Genomic DNA, 22660 nt, shown 5'->3' with positions numbered 1-22660 from the left:
AACCCTAACCCTAACCCTAACACTAATTCTCATGCTCACCCTCACCCCCAGCCTAAACCTAACTCAAACCCTCACCCTAACCCTCACCCTAACAATCACCCTAACCCTAACACAAACCCACACCCTTACCCTATACTTCACCCTCACCTTCTCACTCACAGTAAGCCTAACCCTAACCCTATCACTAATCCTAAATCTAACCCTCACCCTCACCCTAATCCTAACCCTAACCCTAAACCTCACCTTCACCCTCACCATAACCCCAATCCTAACCGTAACCTTCACCCTAACCGTAACCCTCAATTAAATCTAACCCTAACACTCAACTTCAACCTAAACCTAACCCTTACCCTAAACTTAACCCTCTCCCTAATCCTAACCCTAATCCTCACAAATACCCACCCTCACAGTCACCCTAACCCTCACCCTAAACCTTACCCTCACCCACACCATAACCCTCAACTGAACCCTCACCCTCACCCTCACTATAAAACTTACCCTCACCCTAAACATCACCATAACACTAACCCTCACCCTAACCCTTAACCTAAACCTCTCCCAAACCCTAACCCTCACTTACCCCTAAACCAAACCCTAACCCTCATCATCACACTAACCCTAAAACTAACCCTAACCCTGAACATAAACCTCACCCTAACCCTAACCTTACCCTAACTCTAACCCTCACACTTCCTCACTGTCACACTAACACTCACACTCACCCTAACACTCACCCTAACCCTAATCCTCAACCTTACCCTCACCCTCACCCTAAACCTTACACTAACCCTAACACTATTCCTAAAGCTAACCTCCACCCTCACCCTCACCCTAACACTAAACTTAACCCAACCCTAACCCTCACCCTCAACCTCACCCTAACCCTAACCCTAACCCGAACCCTCACCCTGACCCTAACTCTCAAACTAACTCTACCCCTAACACTTAACCTCACCTTAACCCCAATCCTAACCCTCAACCTCAGCCTAACCATAACCCTAACATTAATCCTAACCCCAACCCACACGCTCACACTCAACCTAACCCTCACCCTCACCCTCACCCTAACCCTCACCATCACCTTAACACAAACCCTAACACAAACCCTCACCCTAATCCTCATCCTAACCCTAATGCTAACCCTAAACCTCACCCTAACACTAACCCTCACACTCTTATCCTCACCCTAATATTAACCCTAACCCTAAACCTCACATTAAACCTATCCCTCATCCTATCCCTAACCCTACCCCTCAGCCTAACCCTAACCCTAACCCTAACCCTAATCTTCACTCTATCCCTAACCCTAACACTCACTCTCAGGATAGACGTCACCCTAACTCTAACTCTAAGCATCAGCATAACCCTAACCCTAACCCTAAACCTCACCCTCACCATAAACCTTACCCTTACCCTCACCCTAACCCTAACTCTAGCCATAACAATCTTCCTCACCCTAATCTTCACCCTAACCCTAACCCTAAACCTAACCTTCACCCTAAACCTCACCCTAAACCTAACCTTCACCCTCACCCTATCCCTCACCCTAACCATTTCCCTAACCCTCACCCAAAACCTAACACCTAACTCTAACCCTCACCCTTAAACCTAACCTAAACCTCACCCTCACCCTAACCCTTAACCTAACCCTAAACTTCAACCTCAACCTAAACCTCACCCTAACCCTAACGCTAACCCTAAACCTAAACCTTACCCAAACTCTCACCCTAACCCTTACACTCACCCTAACCCTAACCCTATCCCTAACCTTAACTCTCACACTAAACCTAACCCTCACCCTAACCCTTACCCAACCACTCACCCTAACCCTAAACCTAACCCTAACCCTCAACCTAACCCTCACCCTCACCCGAACCCTAATTCTCATCCTAACCCTAATTCTAACCCTTACCTAACTGAAACCCTCAACCTCACCCTCACCGTAACCATAACCCTAACCCTAACTCTCAGCCTAACCCTAGAAGTAACCCTCACCCTCACCCTACCCCTCACCCTAATCCTAAACCTCACCCTCACCGTAAACCTAACCCTAACCCCAACCCTCACCAAACTCTCACCCTAACGCTAACCCTAACCCTAGCCCTCACCCTCACCCTAACACTCACCCTACCACTAACCCTAAACCTAATCCTCACCCTCGTCCTAACCCTCACCCTAATGCTTACCCTCACCCTAACCCTAACTCTAACCCTAACCCTCACACTAAAACTAAACCTCACCCTAACAATAAACCTACCCCTCACCCGAACCCTCATTCTAAACCTAAACCTAACCATAATACTCACCCTAAACCTATCCCTAACCCTAACCCTAACCCCCATCCTCACCCTCACCCCCAGCCTAAACCTAACACTAACCCGAACCTAACCCTAAGCATAATCCTAAGCTTAACCCTCACCCTCACCCTAAGTCTAACCCTAACCCAAACCTAAACCTCACCCACATCCTAACCCTAACCCTAACCCTAAACTTAACCCTGACCATAAACCTATCCCTAACCCTCACCCTTACCCTAACCCTGACTGTCACCCTAATCCTCACCCTAATCCTAACCCTCACCCACACCCTAACCCTCACCCGAACCTGAACCCTCACACTCACCCTAAACCTCACCCTCACCCTAAACATTATCCTAAACCTAATCCTCACCCACACCCTAACCCTCACTTAACCCTAAGCCTAACCCTAACCCTAACCCTCACCCTCACACTAATCCTAACCTTAACCCTGACCCTAACCCTCACCCTCACCCTAAAACTAACCCTACGCTCACACTTACCCTAACCCTCACTGTCAATCTAACCCTCAACCTAACCCTAAACATCACCCAAACCCTCACCCTTAGCCTAAGCCTAACCCTATCACTAATCCCAAACCTAACCCTCACCCTCACCACAACCGTAACCCTAACCCTAACACTCACCCTAACACTAACCCTAATGCTATCCCTCACCCTAACCCTAAACCTCACCCTAACACTAACCCTCAACCTCACCCTCATATTCACTCTAAGCCTAAACCTAATGCTAACCCCTTATCCTAAAGCTAACCCTCACCCTCACCCTAACCCTAATCCTAAACCTAACCCTCACCCTCACCCTCACCTCACCCTCAGCCTCAGCCTAACCCTAACCCTAACCCTAACCCTTTCCCTCAACCTAACCCTAACACTAACCCTAACCCTAACCCTCACACTAACCTTAATCCACACCCTTACCCTAAACTTCACCCTCACCCTCTCACTCACAATAAGCGTAACCCTAACCCTATCACTAATCCTACATCTAACCCTTACCCTCACCCAAATCCTAACCCTAACCGTTAACGTCACCTTCACCCTCACCCTACCCCTAAGCCTAACCGTAACTCTCACCCTAACCATAAGACTCAACTAACTCTAACCCTAACACTCAACCTCACGCTAAACCTAACCCTTACCCTAAACTCAACCCACTCCCTAACACTAACCCTAATCCTCACACTTACGCTAACCCTCACAGTCACCCTAACCCTCACCCTAAACCTTACCCTCATCCACACCCTAACCCTCACCCTCACCCTCACCCTCACCCTAAACATCACCATAACACTAACCCTCACCCTAACCCTAAACCTAACCCTCAATCTAACCCTAACCCTCACTTACACCTAACCCTAAACCTAACCCTCATCATCACACTAACCCTAACACTAACCCTAACCCTCAACCTAACCCTCACCCTCACAATAACCCTAATCCTAACCCTCACACTTACACTAAACCTCACTGTCAACCTACCCCTCACACTCACCCTAACCCTCACCCTAACCCTAACCCTCAACCTCACACTCACCCTCACCTTAAGCCTAACCCTAACTCTAACACTATACCTAAAGCTAACCCTCACCCTCATTCTCACCCTAACTCTAAACTTAACCCAACCGTAACCCTCACCCTCACCCTCAACCTAAACCTAGGCCTAAACCTAACCCTCACCCTAACCCTAACCCTCACACTAACTCTAACCCTAACACTTAACCTCACCCTAACCCTAATCCTAACCCTCAACCTCAGCCTAACCATAACCGTAACACTAAACCTAACCCCAACCCACACCCTCACCCTCACCCTAACCCTCACCATCACCCTAAACCTAACCCTAACCCTAACCCTCATCCTAACCCTAATGCTAACCCTAAACCTCACCTAAACCTAACCCTCACACTAACATTAACCCTAACCCTAACCCTCACACTAAACCTATCCCTCATCCTAACCTTAACCCTACTCCTAAGACTAACCCTTCACCCTAACCCTAAACCTAACACTAATCTTCACACTATCCCGAACCCTAACCCTCACCCTCAGCTTAGACCTCACCCTAACCCTAACCCTAACCGTCAGCATAACCCTAACCCTCACCGTAACCCTAACCCTCACCCTCACCATAAACCTCACCCTAACCCTCATCCTAACCCTAACATTAACAATAACACTCCTCCTCACCCTAACCCTCACCCTAACAATAAAACTAACCATAACCCTACACCTAACATTCATACTCACCCTATCCCTCACCCTAACCATTACCCTAACCCTCACCCAAAACCTAACCCCTAACTCTAACCCTCACCCTAAACCTAAGCCTAATCCTCACCCTAACCCTTAACCTAACCCTAAACTTAAACATTACCCTAACCTAACCCTAACCCTAACCATAACCATAACCATAACCCTAACCCTAACCTAACCCTATCCCTAACCCTAACTCTCACACTAAACCTAACTCTCACCCTAACTGTAACCCAAGCACTCACCCTAACCCTAACCCTAACCCTAAACCTCAACCTAACCCTCACCCTCACCCTCACCCTCACCCTAATCCTCACCCTAACCCTAACCCTTACCTAACTGAAAAACTCAACCTCACCCTCACCGTAACCCTAAAACCAACCCTCACCCAAACCCTCACTCTATACCTAACCCTAACCCTAGCCCTCACCCTCACCCTAACACTCACCCGACCACTAAACTTAAACCTAACCCTCAGCCTCTTCCTAACCCTAAACCTAACCCTCACCATCACCGTAACCCTAACCCTAACCCCAAACTTCACCCAAACCCTCACCCTAAACCTAACCCTAACTCTAGCCCTCACCTTCTCCCTAACACTCACCCTACCACTAATCCTAAACCTAACCCTCACCCTCTTCCTAAGCCTCAACCTAATCCTTACCCTCAGCCTAACACTAACTCTTAGCCTAACCCTAACCCTCACAGTAACCCTAACCCTCACCCTAACACTAAACTTACCCCTCACTCTAACCCTCATTCTAAACCTAACCCTAACCCTAACCCTAACCCCCATCCTCACCCTCACCCCCAGCCTAAACCTAACCCTAACCCTAACGTAACACTAACCCTAATCCTAAACTTAACCCTCACCCTCACCGTAATTCTAACCCTAACCCAACTCTCACCCTCACCCACACCCTAACCCTTACCCTAAACCTCACTCTCACCCTAACCCTAAACATAATATTAACCCTAACCCTCACCCTTACCCTAACCATAACCCTATGCCTAACCCTCACACTAACAATCACCCTAATCTTAACCCTAACTCTAACCCTCACCCTCACCCTCACCCTAACCCTAAGCCTAACCCTAAACCTCACCCTAACCGTAAGGCTCACCTAAACCTATCCCTAACCCTAATCCTCACCCTAACCCTAACCCTAAACTTAACACTCACCATAACACTAACCCTAACCCTGAACCTTACCCTAACCCTCACTGTCACCCTAACCCTCACCCTAACCCTATCCCTCACCCACACACTAACCCACACCCAAACCCGAACCTGAACCCTCACCCTAAACATCACCCTCACCCTAAACTTAACCCTCACCCTAACCCTAAGCCTAACCCTCAGTCTAACGTTAACCCTCACTTAAACCTAACCCTAACCCTAACCCTCACCCTCACACTAACCCTAAACCTAACCCTGATCCTAACCCTCACCCTCAACCTAACCCTAACATTAACCCTAATCCTAAACCTAACCCAAACCCTAAGCCTAACCCTATTCCTCACCCTCACCTTAAACCTCATCTTAACCCTAAACCTAATCCTCATACTAACTCTCACCCTAATAATTACTCTCACCCTAAAACTAACCCTAAACGTCACCCTCACACTAACCCTACCCCTAACCCTAACCCTAACCCTAACACAAACCCTAACCATAAACCTACCTCCCACCCTAACCCTCACCCTCACCATAACCCTCACACTAACACTAACCCTCACCCTCACCCTAAACTTAACCCTCACCTAACCCTCACACTAAACCTAACACTCACCCTAACCCTAATCCTACCCCTCAACCTAACCCTCACCTTAACCCTAACCCTAATACTAACCCTAACCCTTACCTAAAGAAAACCCTTACTCTCACCCTCACCGTCACCTACACCCTAACCCTCACACTAACCCTAACCCTTACTCTAACCCTACTCCTAACCCTAACTCTCAACCTCACCCTTACCCTCAACCTAACCCTTAACCTAACCCTAACGCTAATCCTAACCCTCACCCTCAACCTATCCCTTACATTAACCCTAATCCTAAACCTAACCCAAACCCTAAGCCTAACCCTATTCCTCACCCTCACCTTCAACCTCATCTTAACCCTAAACCTAACCCTCATCCTAACCATCACCCTAACACTTATTCTCACCCTAATCCTAACCCTAAACGTCACCCTCACACTACCCCTACCCCTACCCCTAACCCTAACCCTAACACAAACCCTAACCATAAACCTACCTCCCACCCTAACCCTCACCCTCACCATAACCCTCTCACTAACCCTTACCCTCACCCTCACCCTAAACTTAACCCTCACCTAACCCTCACACTAAACCTAACACTCACCCTAACCCTAACCCTACCCCTCAACCTAACCCTTACCTTAACCCTAACCCTAAAACTAACCCTAACCATTACTTAAACAAAACCCTTACTCTTACCGTCACCGTCACCTACACCCTAACCCTCACTCTAACCCTAACACTCACCTTGACCCTAACCCTCACTTCACCCTAATAGTCACCCTAAACCTAACCCTAAAACTCACACTCACACTAACTCTCATCCTAACCCTTACACACACCCTAACCCTAACACTCACAGTAACGCAAAACCAACACCCTAAATCTAACCCTAACACTCACCTTCACCCTCAGCCTCACCCTCACCCTACCCCTCACCCTAAACCTAAACCTCACCCTCACCGTAAACCTAACCCTAACCCCAACCCTCACCAAACTCTCACCCTAACGCTAACCCTAACCCTAGCCCTCACCCTCACTCTAACATTCACCCTACCACTAACCCTAAAACTAATCCTCACCCTCGTCCTAACCCTCACCCTAATGCTTACCCTCACCCTAACCTTCACCCTAACCCTTACCCTCACCCTAAACCTAACCCTAACCCAAACCATAACCCTCACACAAAATCAAATCCTCACCCTAACCCTAAACCTAAACTTCACCCTAAACCTCAATCTACCCCTAACCCTAAAATTAACCCTCACCCTCACGCTAAATCTTACCCTAACCCTTACTCTCACCTTCATTCTAAACCTCACACTAACTCTAAGCCTCAACCTAACCATAACCCTAACCTCACCCTCACCCAAACCCTCACCCGAACCCTCACAGTGACCCTAACCCTCAACCTCCCTCTATACATCACCCTAACCCTAACCCTCACCTTAACCCAAACCCTAATCCTCACCCTAAACCTAACCCTCACCCTCAGCCTAATCCTCACCCTAACCCTATACCTAAGCTTTACCTAACCGAAATCCTCACCCTCAGCCTCACCCTCACCCTCATCCTAGCCCTCACCCTCACCCTAACCCTAACCCTAACCCTAAACCTAATCCTCACACTCAGCCTAAACTTCACCCTAAACCTTACCCTCATCCTAAACCTAATCCTCACCCTAACCCTAAAATTCACCCTAACCCTAACCCTAACCCTAATCTTAATCCTCACCCTCACCTCACCATCACCCTCAGCCAAAATCTAACCTTAAACCTAATCATAAACCTAACCCTCACTGTCACCCTCACCTTAAACCAAACCCTAACCCTAAACCTCACCCTCACCCTCACCCTCACCCTAACCCTATCCCTAATTCTAACCCTCACCCTAACCCTAACCTTAACCCTCACACACACCCTAATCCTTATACTAACCCTAACACTTACCCTAACCCTCACCCTAACACTCAGGCTAACCCTAAACCTCAATGTCTCCCTAACCCTCACCCTAACCCTTACCCTCACCCTAAACCTAACCATAACCCTAACTCTAAGCCTCACTCTAAACCTAATCCTCACATGAAGCCTAACCTTACCGGTCACCTTAATCCTAACCCTAACCCTCATTCTAACCCTAACCCTCACCCTCACCCTAGCCCTCACCGTAACCCTAATCCTCACAATAACCCTCACCCTAACCCTAACCCTCACACTCACCCTAAACCTCACCCTAAAATTAACCCTAAATCTAACCCTCATCCTAACCCTAACCCTAACCTTACCCTCAACCTAACCCTCACATTAATCCTAAACCCTAACCCTAAACCTCACCCTCAACCTAACCCTCACCTGAACGTTTACCCTCGTCCTCAACCTAACACTCAACCTAAAACTAACCCTAACCCTAAGCCTCAACCTAACCTTAACCCTAACCCTCGACTATCTCGAATCCTAACCCTAACCCTAACCATCACACTACCCCTCACCCTCAACCTAACCCTAACCCTAACCCTCACCCTACCCCTCACCCTAACCCTCGCCCTAACCCTAAACCTCACCCTAAACTTAACCCTCAACCTCACCCTAACCCTCACCCTTACCCTCACCATAACCCTCAACTTAACCCTTACCCTCACCCTCACACTAACCCTCACACTAACCCTTACACATACCCTAAACCTACCCTCAACCTATCCCTATCCCTCACCTTAATCCTATCGCCCACCCTAACGCTCAACGTAATCCTTACCCTCAGACTAACCCTGACCCTAACCCTCACCTTCACCTTAACCTTCACCCTAAACCTAACTGTAACCTTCACCATAACTCTCACCCTAAACCTCACCCTAACACTAACCCTCACACACGCCCTAGCACTCACCCTCACACTAAACATCACCATAACCCTAAAGTAAACGCTAAAACTAAACCTCACTCTCACCTTATCCTTCACACTAACCCTAATGCTAACCCTAATCCTCACCCTCACCCAAACCCTCACCGTAACCCTCATCCTAACTCTAACCATTACCCACAACCTAAACCTCACCCGAACCCGAACCTTCAACCTCACCCTAAACCTCACCCTTACCATAAACATCACTCTAACCCTAACCCTCACCATAAACCTAACCCTAATCCTCACCCTAACCATACCCCTCACTTAGATCTAACCCTAACCCTAAACCTCCTCCTCACAGTAACCCTAAACCTAACCCTAACCCTCACCCTCACCCTAACCCTAACCCTCACCCTAACCATAACCCTCACGCTAATGCTAACCCTATCCCTCATCCTAACCCTAACCCTCACCCTAACCTTTACTCTCACCCTAATCCTCAACCTAACCCTAATCCTCACCCACAACCTAACCCTCACCCTCACCCAAACACTCACACTCACGCTAACTCTCGACCTCACCCTAAACTAAACACTAACCCTAACCCTCACCCTCACCCTGAGCTTAACCCTAACACTAAACCTAAACCTAACCCTAAAACTACACCTCACCCTCACCCTCACCCTCACCCTAACTATAACCCTAACAATAATCCTAACCCTAATCCTACACCTAACCCTCACCCTAAATTTAACTCTAACCCTAACCCTCAGACTAACCATCACCCCAACCCTCAACCTAACCCTAAACCTAACCTTATGCCTCACCCTAACGCTAAAAATAACCAAACCCTCACACTCACCCTAAACATCACCGTCACCCTAACCCTAGCAAATAGCCATTCCCTAACCCTCACGTTAACCCTAACCCTACCCCTCAGCCTAACACTCATCCTTACCCTAACCCTAAACCTCTCCCCAACACTAACCCTAAACCTCACCCTTAACCTCACCCTCAGACTAACCCTAATGCTAACACTAATTCTAACCCGAACACTCACCCTCACCCTACCTCTAACCCTAATCCTAATCCCAACCCTCACCCACAACCTCCCACTAACCTGAACCAATCCCTAAACCTCAACCTAAACATATCCCTCACCCTAAACCGAATCCGCAGCCTCACCCGAACACTAACGCTAACCCTAACCCTCACCCTACTGCTTACCCTCACCCTAACCCTAACCCTAACCCTAACCCTAATCCTAACACTAACACTAACCCTAACCCTAAACCTAAACCTAAACCTCACCTGAACCCTCATCATCACCCTAAACATAAACCTCACCCTAATCCTAACCCTACCCTTCAGCCTAAACCTAAACCTTACCCTAACCCTAACACTCTCCCCAACCCTAACCCTAACCTCACCCTTAATCTCACCCTCAGACTAACCCTAAAAACAACCGTAATCCTAATCCTAACTATCACCCTCACCATACCTATAACCCTAACCCTAATCCTAACCCTACCCTCAGCCTAACCGTAATCCTAACCCTAAACCTCACCCTAACCCTCACCATAATACTAACCCTCACGCTCACCCTAAAACTAACTCTAACCCTAACCGTCACCCTAAACCTCAAACTAACTCTAACCCTAGCCTTAGCCCTCAGCATCAGCCAAACCCTCACCCTACCCCTAACCATAACCCTCATCCTTAACCTCACCCTCATACTAACCCTAACCCTAACCCTAATCCTAACCCTAACTCTCACCCTCACATTAAGTCTAACCCTAACCCTAATCCTAACCCTCACCCATACCCTCTCATTAACCCTAACCAATACCTAACCCTCACCCTAACGCTAACCCTTACTCTAAACCTAAGCCGCAGCCTCACCCTAACCCTAACACTAACACTAAAACTAACACTCACCCTAAACCTAACGCTAACCCTAACCCTCACAATAATGTTTAACCTCACCCTCACCCTAACCCTAACCCTAATCCTAACACTAAACCTAACCCTAACCCTAAACCTAAACCTAACCCTCACCCTAACACTCACCTTACACTTACCCTAAACCTAAACCTCACCCTAACGCTAACCCTAACCGTAAACCTAACCCTCACTGTCACCCTACCCCTCAGCCTAACACTAACCCTCACCCGCAAACTATCCCTCACCCTCACCCGAACCTTCACCTTCACCCTAACACTCATCCTCACCCTAAACACCAAACTAACAATAACGCTCACCCTAACCCTAACACAATTCCTCATTCTAACCCTCACCCTAACTTTAACAATAATCCTCACCCTCACCCTCACCCACCCCCTAAGCCTAAAAATAACCAAAAACCTAATCCTAAATCTAATCCGTACCTTCACCCTAAATCTAACCCTAACCCTCACCCTCACCCTAACCCTCATCCTAACCCTTACTCTCACCCTAACCCTAACAATATCCCTCATAATAAAACTATCCCTCAACCTACCCCTAAATCCACCCCTCAGCCTAACCCTCACCCTAACCCTAAACATAACCCTAACCCTCACACTCACCCTAACATAACGCTAAACCTAATCCTAACCCTCACCCTCACCTTAACCCTCACCCTAACCCGAATCATAACATTAACCCTAACCCTCTCCCTAAACATTTCCCTAACCCTAACACTAACCCTCACACTAACAATCACACTAAACCTAACCCTAAACCTCACCCTTACCCAAAAGCTCACCCTAACCCTCTCACTCAACCTAAGACTAACCCTAACCCTAACACTAACCCGAAATCTAACCCTCACCCTCAGCCTCACCCTAACACTAACCTTAACCCTATACCTCACCCTCACCCTAAACCTATCCCTAACCCTAACCCTCATCCTAACTCTAAGCCTCACCTAACCCTAAACCTAACCCTAACCCTCACCCTAACCCTATCCCTAATCCTAAACTTAACCCTCACCCTAACCCTCACCAACACCCTAATGCTCACCCTCACCCGAACCCTCACTCTAACTCTAAACCTCACCCTCACCCTAAACATCACCATAAACCCAACGCTCACCCTCACCCTAACCCTAACCCTAACACTAACCCTAACCCTCAAATAAACCTAACCCTAACCCTCACCCTCACACTAACCCTAAACGTAACTCTGATCCTAACCCTCACCCTCACCCTAAGCCTAACCATATCCCACACACTTACCCTCAAACTCACTGAAAACTTAACCCTTACCCTTACCTTAACCCTCACCCTCACCCTCACCCTCAGCATCACCCTAACCCTAACCATATACCTTATCCTCACCATCAGCCTCAACATCACCCTTAGCCTAACCCTAACCCTAACCCTAATCCTAACCCTAACGCTCACCCTCCTACTGACCCAAAACCTAACCCTAATCCTAAACCTCACCCTCACCCTAAGCCTATCCATAACCCTAACACTAACCTTTAACCTGAACCTCACCCTAACCCTCAACCTCACCCTCACCCTCACACTAACCCTACCCCTACCCCTAACCATAAACCTTAGCCTTACCCTAGCCATAAACCTCACGCTAACCTTCACCCTAACCCTCAACCTCACCCTCACACTAACCCTAACCCTAACCTTAACCCTAACCCTCACCATAACCCTAACCCTATCCCTAAATCTCACTCTCACCCTATCCCTCACCCTAACCATTACCCTCACCCTCAACCAAACCCTAACCCTTACCCTAACCCTCGCCCTAAACCTAACCCTAACCCTCACTGTCACCCTAACCCTTAACCTAACTCAACATAAACCTCATCCTAACCCTCACGCTCCCGCTCTCCCTAAACCTAACCCTAATCCTAAACGTCACATTTACCCTAAGCCTAACCATAACACTGAAACTAAACTTAAGCCTGACCCTCACCCTCACATTCACCCTAATACTCACCCTCACCCTCACCCTAACCCTAACCCTAAACCTAGCACTTAGCCATACCCTACCCCTAACCCTCACACTAACCTCCATCCTAACCCTCAACTTCACCCACACCCTAACCCTAAACCTTACCCTAACCCTCACCCTAAACCTCACCATAACCCTAACCCTAACCCTCACCATAACCCTAACCCTAACCCTCACCCTCACCCTCACACTACCCTCACAATAACTATTACCCTCACCCTCACCAAAACCCTAACCCTAACCCTAACCCTCAAGCTAAACCTAATCCTAACCCTCACTTTCACCATAAACCTTACCCTATACCTAAACATAAACCTCACCCTAACCCTCACCCTAAACCTAACGGTAAACCTAACCCTACACCTCAAACTAACTCTCACCTTAACTCATACACTCACCCTAAACCTAACCCTATCCCTAATCCTAACTCTAATACTAACCCTAACCATCACACTAACCTTAACCCAACTCCTCATCCTAACCCTAAACCTAACCCTAACCCTCATTCTAACCGAAACCCTCACCGTCACAGTCACTCTAACCCTAACCCTACCCTTCAGCCTAACCCTAACCCTAACCCTAAACCTCACCCTAACCCTCAACATAAAACTAACCCTCAGGCTCACGCTAACCCTAACCCTAACCCTAACCGTCAACCAAAAACTCAATCTAACCCTAACCCTAAAGCTAACCCTCACCCTCACACTAACCCTAACCCTAACATTAACCCTAAACCTCACCGTAACCCTCACCCTAACACTAGCCCTCACCCTAAAAATCACCCTAAGACTAACCCTAACCCTAACCTTTACCCTACCCCTCACACTCACCCTATCACTCACCATAAGCTTAACCCTAACCCTAACAATAATCCTAAATCTAACCCACACCCTCACCCTCAACCTAATCCTAACCCTAACCCTAACCCTCACCCTCACGCTCACACTAACCCTAAGCCTAACCTAACACTAACCCTAATCTTAAGACTCACCTAACGCTAACCCTAACCCTCACTCTCACCTTAATCCTAACCTTAACCCTAAATTTAACCGTCACCCTAACTCTAACCCTAACGCACACTATCACCCTAACACTCACCCTAACACTAACCCTCACGCGCAACCTAAACCTCACCCTAACCCGAAACCTCACCCTCACCCTAAACTTCAGCCTCACCCTAAACATCACCCTGACCCTAACCCTCACACTAACCCTAACCCTAATCCTCACCCTAACCGTAACCCTCACTTAACCCTAACCCTAACCCTAAACCTCACCCTCACACTAACCCTAACCCTAACCCTAACTCTCATCCTCACCCTAAACCTAACCCTAACCCTCACACTTACCCTCACCCTCACTGGAACCCTAACCCTCACCCTCACCCTCACCATAAGCCTAACCCTAACCCTATCACTAATCCTAAACCTAAATTTCACCCTCACCCTAAACGTAACCCTAACACTAACTCTCAACCTAACCCTAACCCTAATGCTATCCCTCAACTTAAACCTAACCCTCACCCTAAACCTAACCCTCAAACTCACCCTCAACGTCATCCTAGCCCTCACCCTAACCCTAACCCTAACACTAACCCTAATCTTCTCCCTCACCATCACCCTCAACCTCAGCATAACCCTAACCCTAACACTCACAATAACCTTTACCATCACACTAACCCTCAACCTAACCATCACTGTAAGCCTAACCCTCACAATCACCCTCACCCAAAACCTCACACTATTCCTCACCCTCACCCTAATACAAACCTTAAACCTAAACATAACCCTAAACCTAAGGATCACCCTAACCCTAACCGTAACCCTCACCCTAAACCTCACCCTCACCCTAACTCTAAACCTAACCTTAAACCTAAACCTAACCCTCACACTAACCCAAAACCTAAACCTCAATCCCACCCCACCCTAACCCTAAACCTAACCCTCACAATAACCCTAAACCTAAAACTCACCCTCACCCTTACCCTCACCCTCACCCTAAACCTCACCCTCACCCTAAACCTCACCCTAGCCCTAACCCTACCATCACCCTAACCCTAATGCTAACCCTAAACTTCACCCTCACCATAACCCTCACGCTAACACTTAGCTTTTCCCAAATCTTAACCCTCACACTCACCCTATCCCTCACCCTAACCCTTACCCTCACCCTAAACCCAATCATAACCCTATCCCTCAACCTCGCCCTAACCCTAACCCTAACTCTAACCCTCACCCTAACCTTAAACCTAACCCTCACCCTAAACAGAACCGTCACCCTCAACCTCAACCTTACCCTAATGCTCACCCTAACACTAATCCTCACCCTAACCCTAACCCTAAACCTAACCCTACCCCTCACCCTAACCTTAACCCTAATCCTCACCGTCATCCTTATACATACCCTAACCCTTACCCTCACTCTCACCCCAACCCTCATCTTAACCCTAACCCTAACTCTAAACCTCACCCTAACTCTCAACATAACCCTTAACCTCAACCTAACCCTAAACCTAATACTAATCTTATCTCTCACACTAACCCTAACCCTAATGCTACCCTAACTTTCACCCTCACTCTAAACCTTACCCTAACCCTTACCCTCACTCTAACCCTAACCCTAACCCTAATCCTCACACTTATCCTAACCCTAACCATAACCCTCACCCTAACCCTAACCTTCACCCAAAGGCTAACCTTAACCCTAACCCTCAACCTCACCTTCACCTTAACCGTCACCTTCAACCTAACCCTCACCTTAACCCTAGCCCTCACCCACACCCTAACCCTCAACCGAACCCGTACCCTCACCGTCAGGCTAACCTTCCCCCTCACACTAAACATCACCCTAAACTTAACCCTCACCCTAACCTTAACCCTCACCCTAACCCTAACCGAACCCTAAACCTCATCCTCAGCCTAATTCTGACCATAATCCTAACTCTCACACTACCTCTAATACTCTCACTAAACCAAAACTTCACCCTCACGCTAACACTCACCGTAACACTAACCCTCACCCTATCACTAACATTCTCGTACACCCTAACCCGAATCCTCACCCGAACCCTGACCCTCACCCTAACACTCACCCTCACACTAACCCTTAACTATATCCTAATCCTCACCCTAACCCTATACCTAACCCTTACCTAACCGAAATCCTCACGCTCACCCTAACCCAAACCCTCATCCTAGCCTTCACCTTAACCCTAGCCCTCACACTAAAACTAACCCTCACTCTCACCGTCATCATCAACTTCAGACTAACCCTAAACCTAACATTCACAATAACACTTACTGTCACAATAACCTTCAACCTAACCCTCACACTAACCCTAACCCTCACCCTCACCCACACCCTCACCCTAACCCTCACCCTCAACCTAACTATAACCCTAACCCTAAAAATAAACCTAACACTCACACTAACCCTAAACCTAAACCTCAATCCCACCCTCACCCTAACCTTAACCCTAACCCTAACAATAACCCTAACCCTCACCCTAAACCTCACCCTAAACCTTACCCTCACCCTTACCCTAACCCTCACCCTCAACTTAACCCTCACCCTAAACCTAACCCTACCCTCACCCTAACCCTAATGCTAACACTAAACCTCACCCTCACCATAACCCTCACCCTAACACTTAGCCTTTCCCATATCCTAACATTCACACTCAACCTAACATTCACCCTAACCCTTACCCTCACCCTAAACCTAACCCTAACCCTAACCCTCAACCTCACCCTAACCCTAAACCTAACCATCACCCTAATCTTCACCCTAACCCTAACGCTAACCATAACCCTAACCCTACACCTCACCTTATCCCTCACCCTAACCCTAAATCTAACCCTCAACCTAAGCCTCACCCTAACTCTTACCCTCACCCTAAACGTAACCCTAATCCTCATCTTCACCCTAACCCTAACCCTAACCCTCACACTAAACCTCACCCTAAACCTAAACCTCAACCCAACGCTAACACTAACCCTAACCCTCACCCTCTCACTAACCTTAACCCTAACCCTCTCCCTAACTCTCAGCCTAACCCTAACGCTTACCCTCACCCACATCCTCACCCTAACCCTCACCCTCACCCTAAACATCACACTAACCCTAACCTTCAACCTAACCCAAACCTGAACTTTATCCTCACCCTCACCCTCACCCTAACCCTAACCCTAAACATAACACTAACCCTCTCACTAAACCTAACCCTCACACTAACAATTAACCTACCCCTCACCTTAACCCTCACCCTAAACCTAACTCTCACCCTAAACCTCACACTAACCCTAATTCTAACCATAAGCCTCACACTCACCCTAAACCTCACAGTCACCCTAATCCTCACCATAAACCTAACCCTCACCCACACCCACACCCTAACCCTCACCCTCACCCTAACCCTCTCCCTCACCCTAAACATCACCCTAACCATAACCCTAACACTCACCCTAACCGTAACCCTAACCCTCACCCTCACTCTCAACCTAAGCCTAACCCTAACCATAATCGTAACTCTCACACTAACCCTAAACCTCAACCTAACCCTAATCTTCACCCTCACCCTAACCCTCACCGTAAAACTAACCCTCAACCTAACCCTAACCCTAACCCTAACACTAAACCTAACCCTAATCCTTACCCGAACACTCACCCTTACCCTAACACTCACTCTCACCATAAACATCACCCTAACCATAACCCTCAACTTAACCCTTACCCTAAACCTCACCCTCACCCTAACACTCATGCTAACCCTAACCCTCACCCTAATACTCATACTAACCCTAACCCTAATCCTTGCCTGAAATCCTCACCCTCACCCTCACCCCTCAATCTAACCCTAAATCTCACCCTAGCACTCACCCTCACCCTAACCCTAACCGTAACCCTCACTGTCAACCTCACCCTCACCCTCAGTCTAAACCTAAACCTAACCCTAATCCTAAAGCTAACACTCACCCTCACCCTCACCCTCACCCTAACCCTAACCATAACCTTAACCCTAATCCTCACTCTAACCTTCACACTAAACCTTACCCTCACCCTAAACCTAAAACTAAACCTAATCCTCACACTAAACCTAAACTTCACCCTAACCCTAACCCTAACCCTAACCCTAATCTTTATCCTAATCCTCAGCCTCACCCTCACCCTCAGCTTAAATCTAACCTTAACCCTAATCATAAACTTAACCCTCACCATCACCCTCACCCTAAACGTAACCCTAACCTTAATCCTCACCCTCATCCTCACCCTCACCCTAACCCTAACCCTAACTCTAACCCTCACCCTAACCCTAACCCTAACAGAAAGCATAACCCTAACCTTCACCCTAACCTTAACACTAACATTCACACTCACCCTAACCCTAACACTAAAATTAACCTTCACCATAACCCCCACGCTAACACTCAACCTAAACTTAACCCTAATCCTAAACCTCAACTTAACCCTAACCCTATCCCTCCACTAACCCGAACCCTAACCCTAACCCTAACTTTCACCCTAGCCCTCACTCTCAACCTTAACCCTAAACCTACCCCTCACCCTAACCTTCACCCTAACCTTCTCCCTAACTATCCCTCACCCTAAACATAACCCTCACTTTCAACTAAAACCTCACCCTTACCCTAACTCTAACCCTAATACTCACCCTCACCCTAACCCTCACTCTAATCCTAATCGTCACCTTAACCGTATCCCTCACCCTAACCCTAAACCTCACCCTAACCCTCAACCTAATCCTTATCCTCAGCCTAACCCTAACCCTAGCCCTCAACTTCACCTTAACCCTCAACCTAACCCTAACCGTAACTTTCACCATAAGACTCACCCTAACCCATACCCTAAAACTAACCCTCACCCACACCCTAACACTCACCCTCACCCTAAACATCACCCTACCCCTAAAGTAAACGCTAAAACTAAACCTCACTCTCACCCTATCCTTCACCCTAACCTTAATCCTAACCCTAACCCTCTCCCTCACACTAACCCTAACACTAACCCGAACACTCACCCTAACCCTAACAATCACCCTCACCCAAAATCTCAACCTAACCCTAAACCTAATCCTTACCCACCCTTACCCTCATCCTAACCCTCAACCTAACCCTAACCCTCAAGCTAACCCTACCCCTAACCCTCCACTAACCCTAAATTTCACTCTCACACTAACCCTCACTCTAACCCTACCCCTGACCCTAACACTCACCCTACCCCTTACCCTAACCGTAATCCTAAACCTAACCCTCACCTTAACCCTCCACTAAAAATAACTCTCATCCTAACCCTAATCCTACCCCTCTCCCTAATCCTCATCCAAACCCTAAACCTTACCGAAAACATCAAACTAACCCTCACACTCACCCTAATCCTCAACCTAGTAGTCAAACTAACCCAAACCCTATCCCTCACTTTCAAACTCAACCTCACCCTCAGCCTAACCCTAAGCCTAAACCTAATCCTAACCCTAACACTCACCCTCACTCTAACCCTAAACCTAAACACAACCGTAACTCTCACCCTAACCCTAACAATAAACCTAACCCTAACCCTAAACATTACCCGAACCATAACCCTCACCCTAATCTTAACCCTAACCCTATCCCTAACCCTAACCCTCACACTAACCATAACCCTCACCCTAAACCTAACCCTACACCCCAACCTAAACTGAATCCTAACCCTGAACCTAAACCTAACCCTCACCCTATCCCTAAACCTAACTCTCATCCTAACCCTAACACTCACCCACACCTTCACCCTCAACCTAAGTCTAACCCTAACCCTAAGCCTATCCCTCACACTCACTCTCACCCTAAACCTAACCATATCCCTAACCCTCACCCTAAACCTAACCCTCAACCCAACTCTAACCCTAACCCTAACCCTCCCCTTCACCCGAAGCCTAACCCTAAAACTCTCCCCGACCCTCACCCAAACACTAATGCTTACCCTAACCCACACCCTGACCCTAAACCTCACCCTAAACCTTACCCTCAACATAACTCCAACCCTAACTCTAATTCTCACACTAATCCTAACCCTAAACCTAACCCTCAACCTAACCTTAAACCTAACCCTCACCCTCACCCTCAACTTCACCCTAACCCTAACCCTAACCCTCACACAGACCCAACCCCTCACCCTAACCCTAACCCTCAACTCACCCTAAGCCTAATCCTAAGCCTAAACCTAATCCTAAACCTAACCCTCACCCTCACATTCACCCTCACCCTCACCCTAACCCTAACCCTAACCCTCACACTTAATCTAAGCCTCACCCTAAAAATAACCCTACCCCTCACCGTAACCCTCACCCTAACCCTAACCCAAACACTAAAACTCACACTAACCCTAACCCTAACCATAAGCTTCACACTCACCAAACCACTGAGTAACCCTAACTCTCACCATAAACCTAACCCTCACCCACACCCTCACCCTCACCCTCACCCTAACCCCAAACGTCACTCTATCCTAAACATCACCCTAAACCTAATCCTAACCCAAACCCTCACCCTAACTCTAACCCAGACCCTAAACTTCACCCTCAATCTAATCTTCACCCTAACCCTAATCCTAACACTTACCTAAACGAAACTCTCACCCTAACCCTCACCCTAACCCTTACACTCAGTCTAGCCCTCAACCTAACCCTAAACATTACCCTCACATTCACCCTCACCCTCATCCTCTGCCTAACCCTAACCCTGATCTTAATCCTACCCCTAACCCTCACCCTCACCCTCACCATCACTCTAACCCTAAACCTAACCGTAACCCTCATGCTCACCCGTACCCTCACCCTCACCCTAACACTACCAGAACCCTAACCTTAACTCTAATCGTTACCGTAACCCTAACCCGCACCCTAATATTAACCCTAACCCTAACCCTAACCCTCACACTAACCCTAACCCTCACCCTAACCCTAAGCCTACTCCTCAGCCTAAACTTCATCCTAAACCTAAACCTAACCCTAACCCTCACCCTAACCCTCACCGTAACCCTAACCCTAAACCTCACCCTCAGCCTAACCCTCACCCTAACCTTAAACCAAACTAAATCTCACCCTAAAACTAAACCAAACCCTAAACCTCACCCTCACCCTCACCCTAACCCTAACCCTAAACCTCACCCTAAACCAAACACTAACCCTCACCCTCACCCTAACCCTTACTCTAATCCTAATCCTCACCCTCATGCTAACCCTCACCATGAACCTAACCCTAACCTTATCCCTAACCTTAACTCTCACACTAACCCTAACCATCACTCTATCCCTAACCCTATCCCTTAACCTCACCCAAAACCTAACCCTAACCATAACCGTCACCCTCACCCTAACCCTTACCGTTACCATAACCTTCACCATAAACCTAAACCTCACACAAACCCACACCCTAAAAATCACCTGAACCCGAACCCTCACCCTAATCCTCATCCTAACACTAACACTAAACCTTCCCTAGCTGAAACACTCACACTCACACTCAACCTAACAATAACCCTACCCCTCAGTGTAATCCTAACCCTAACCCTAACCCTCATCCTTCCCCTCATCCTAAACCTAACACTCACTCTCACCCTAACCCTCACCCTGAACCTTAACCTCACCCTAACCCTTTCCCTAACCCTTAACTTAACCCTAACCCTCACCCTAACGCTCCCCCTAACCCTGACCCTAACCCAGGCCCTCACCCTCACACTAACCCTCATCCTAACCCTAACCCTAAACCTCACCCTAACCCTAAACCTCACCCAAAACCTTACCCTCACCATAACCCTAACCCTAAACCTAAAACTAACCCTCACCCTAACGCTCACCCTAACCCTGACCCTAACCCAGGCCCTCACCCATACACTAACCCTCATCCTAACCCTAACCCTAACCCTCACACTAACCCTAAACCTCACCCTAAACCTTACCCTCACCATAACCCTAACCCTAAACCTAAACCTAACACTCATATGAAACCTACCGCTCACCCTAAACTTAAACCTACACCTCACCCTAACCCTCATCCTAACCCTAACTCTAACCCTATCACTCACCCTAAACCTAACCCTAAACCTAACCCTACACCTCACCCTAAACCTAACTTTAATCCTCACCCTAACTACCTGCCTAAACATAACCCCAACCCTAATCCAACCCTAACCCTCACCCTCACCCGAACTCTAAACATAACCCAACCCTAACACTCAACCTCACCCTCACCCTAATCCTAACCATACCCGTCAGCCTAACCCTCACCCTAATCCTTAACCTACCCCTGATCCTCACACTATCCCTAACCCTAACCCTCACCGTCACCCTAACCCTTAGCATAACCATTACCCTCACCCTCACCCAAACACTAACCCTCACCCTAAACCTAACCCTAACCCTCACCTTCACCCTTACCCTTACCCTAACCCTAAACCTAACCCTCATCCTAACACTCACCCTAACATTAACCCTAACCCTAACCCTAACCCTCACAATAAACCTATCCCTCACCTA

This window comes from Dipodomys merriami, unplaced genomic scaffold, assembly GCF_024711535.1.
Source record: "Dipodomys merriami isolate MVZ:Mamm:240054 unplaced genomic scaffold, mDipMer1.0.p SCAF_47, whole genome shotgun sequence".
Lineage (NCBI taxonomy): Eukaryota > Metazoa > Chordata > Mammalia > Rodentia > Heteromyidae > Dipodomys > Dipodomys merriami.
This window is presented reverse-complemented; position numbering follows the sequence as displayed.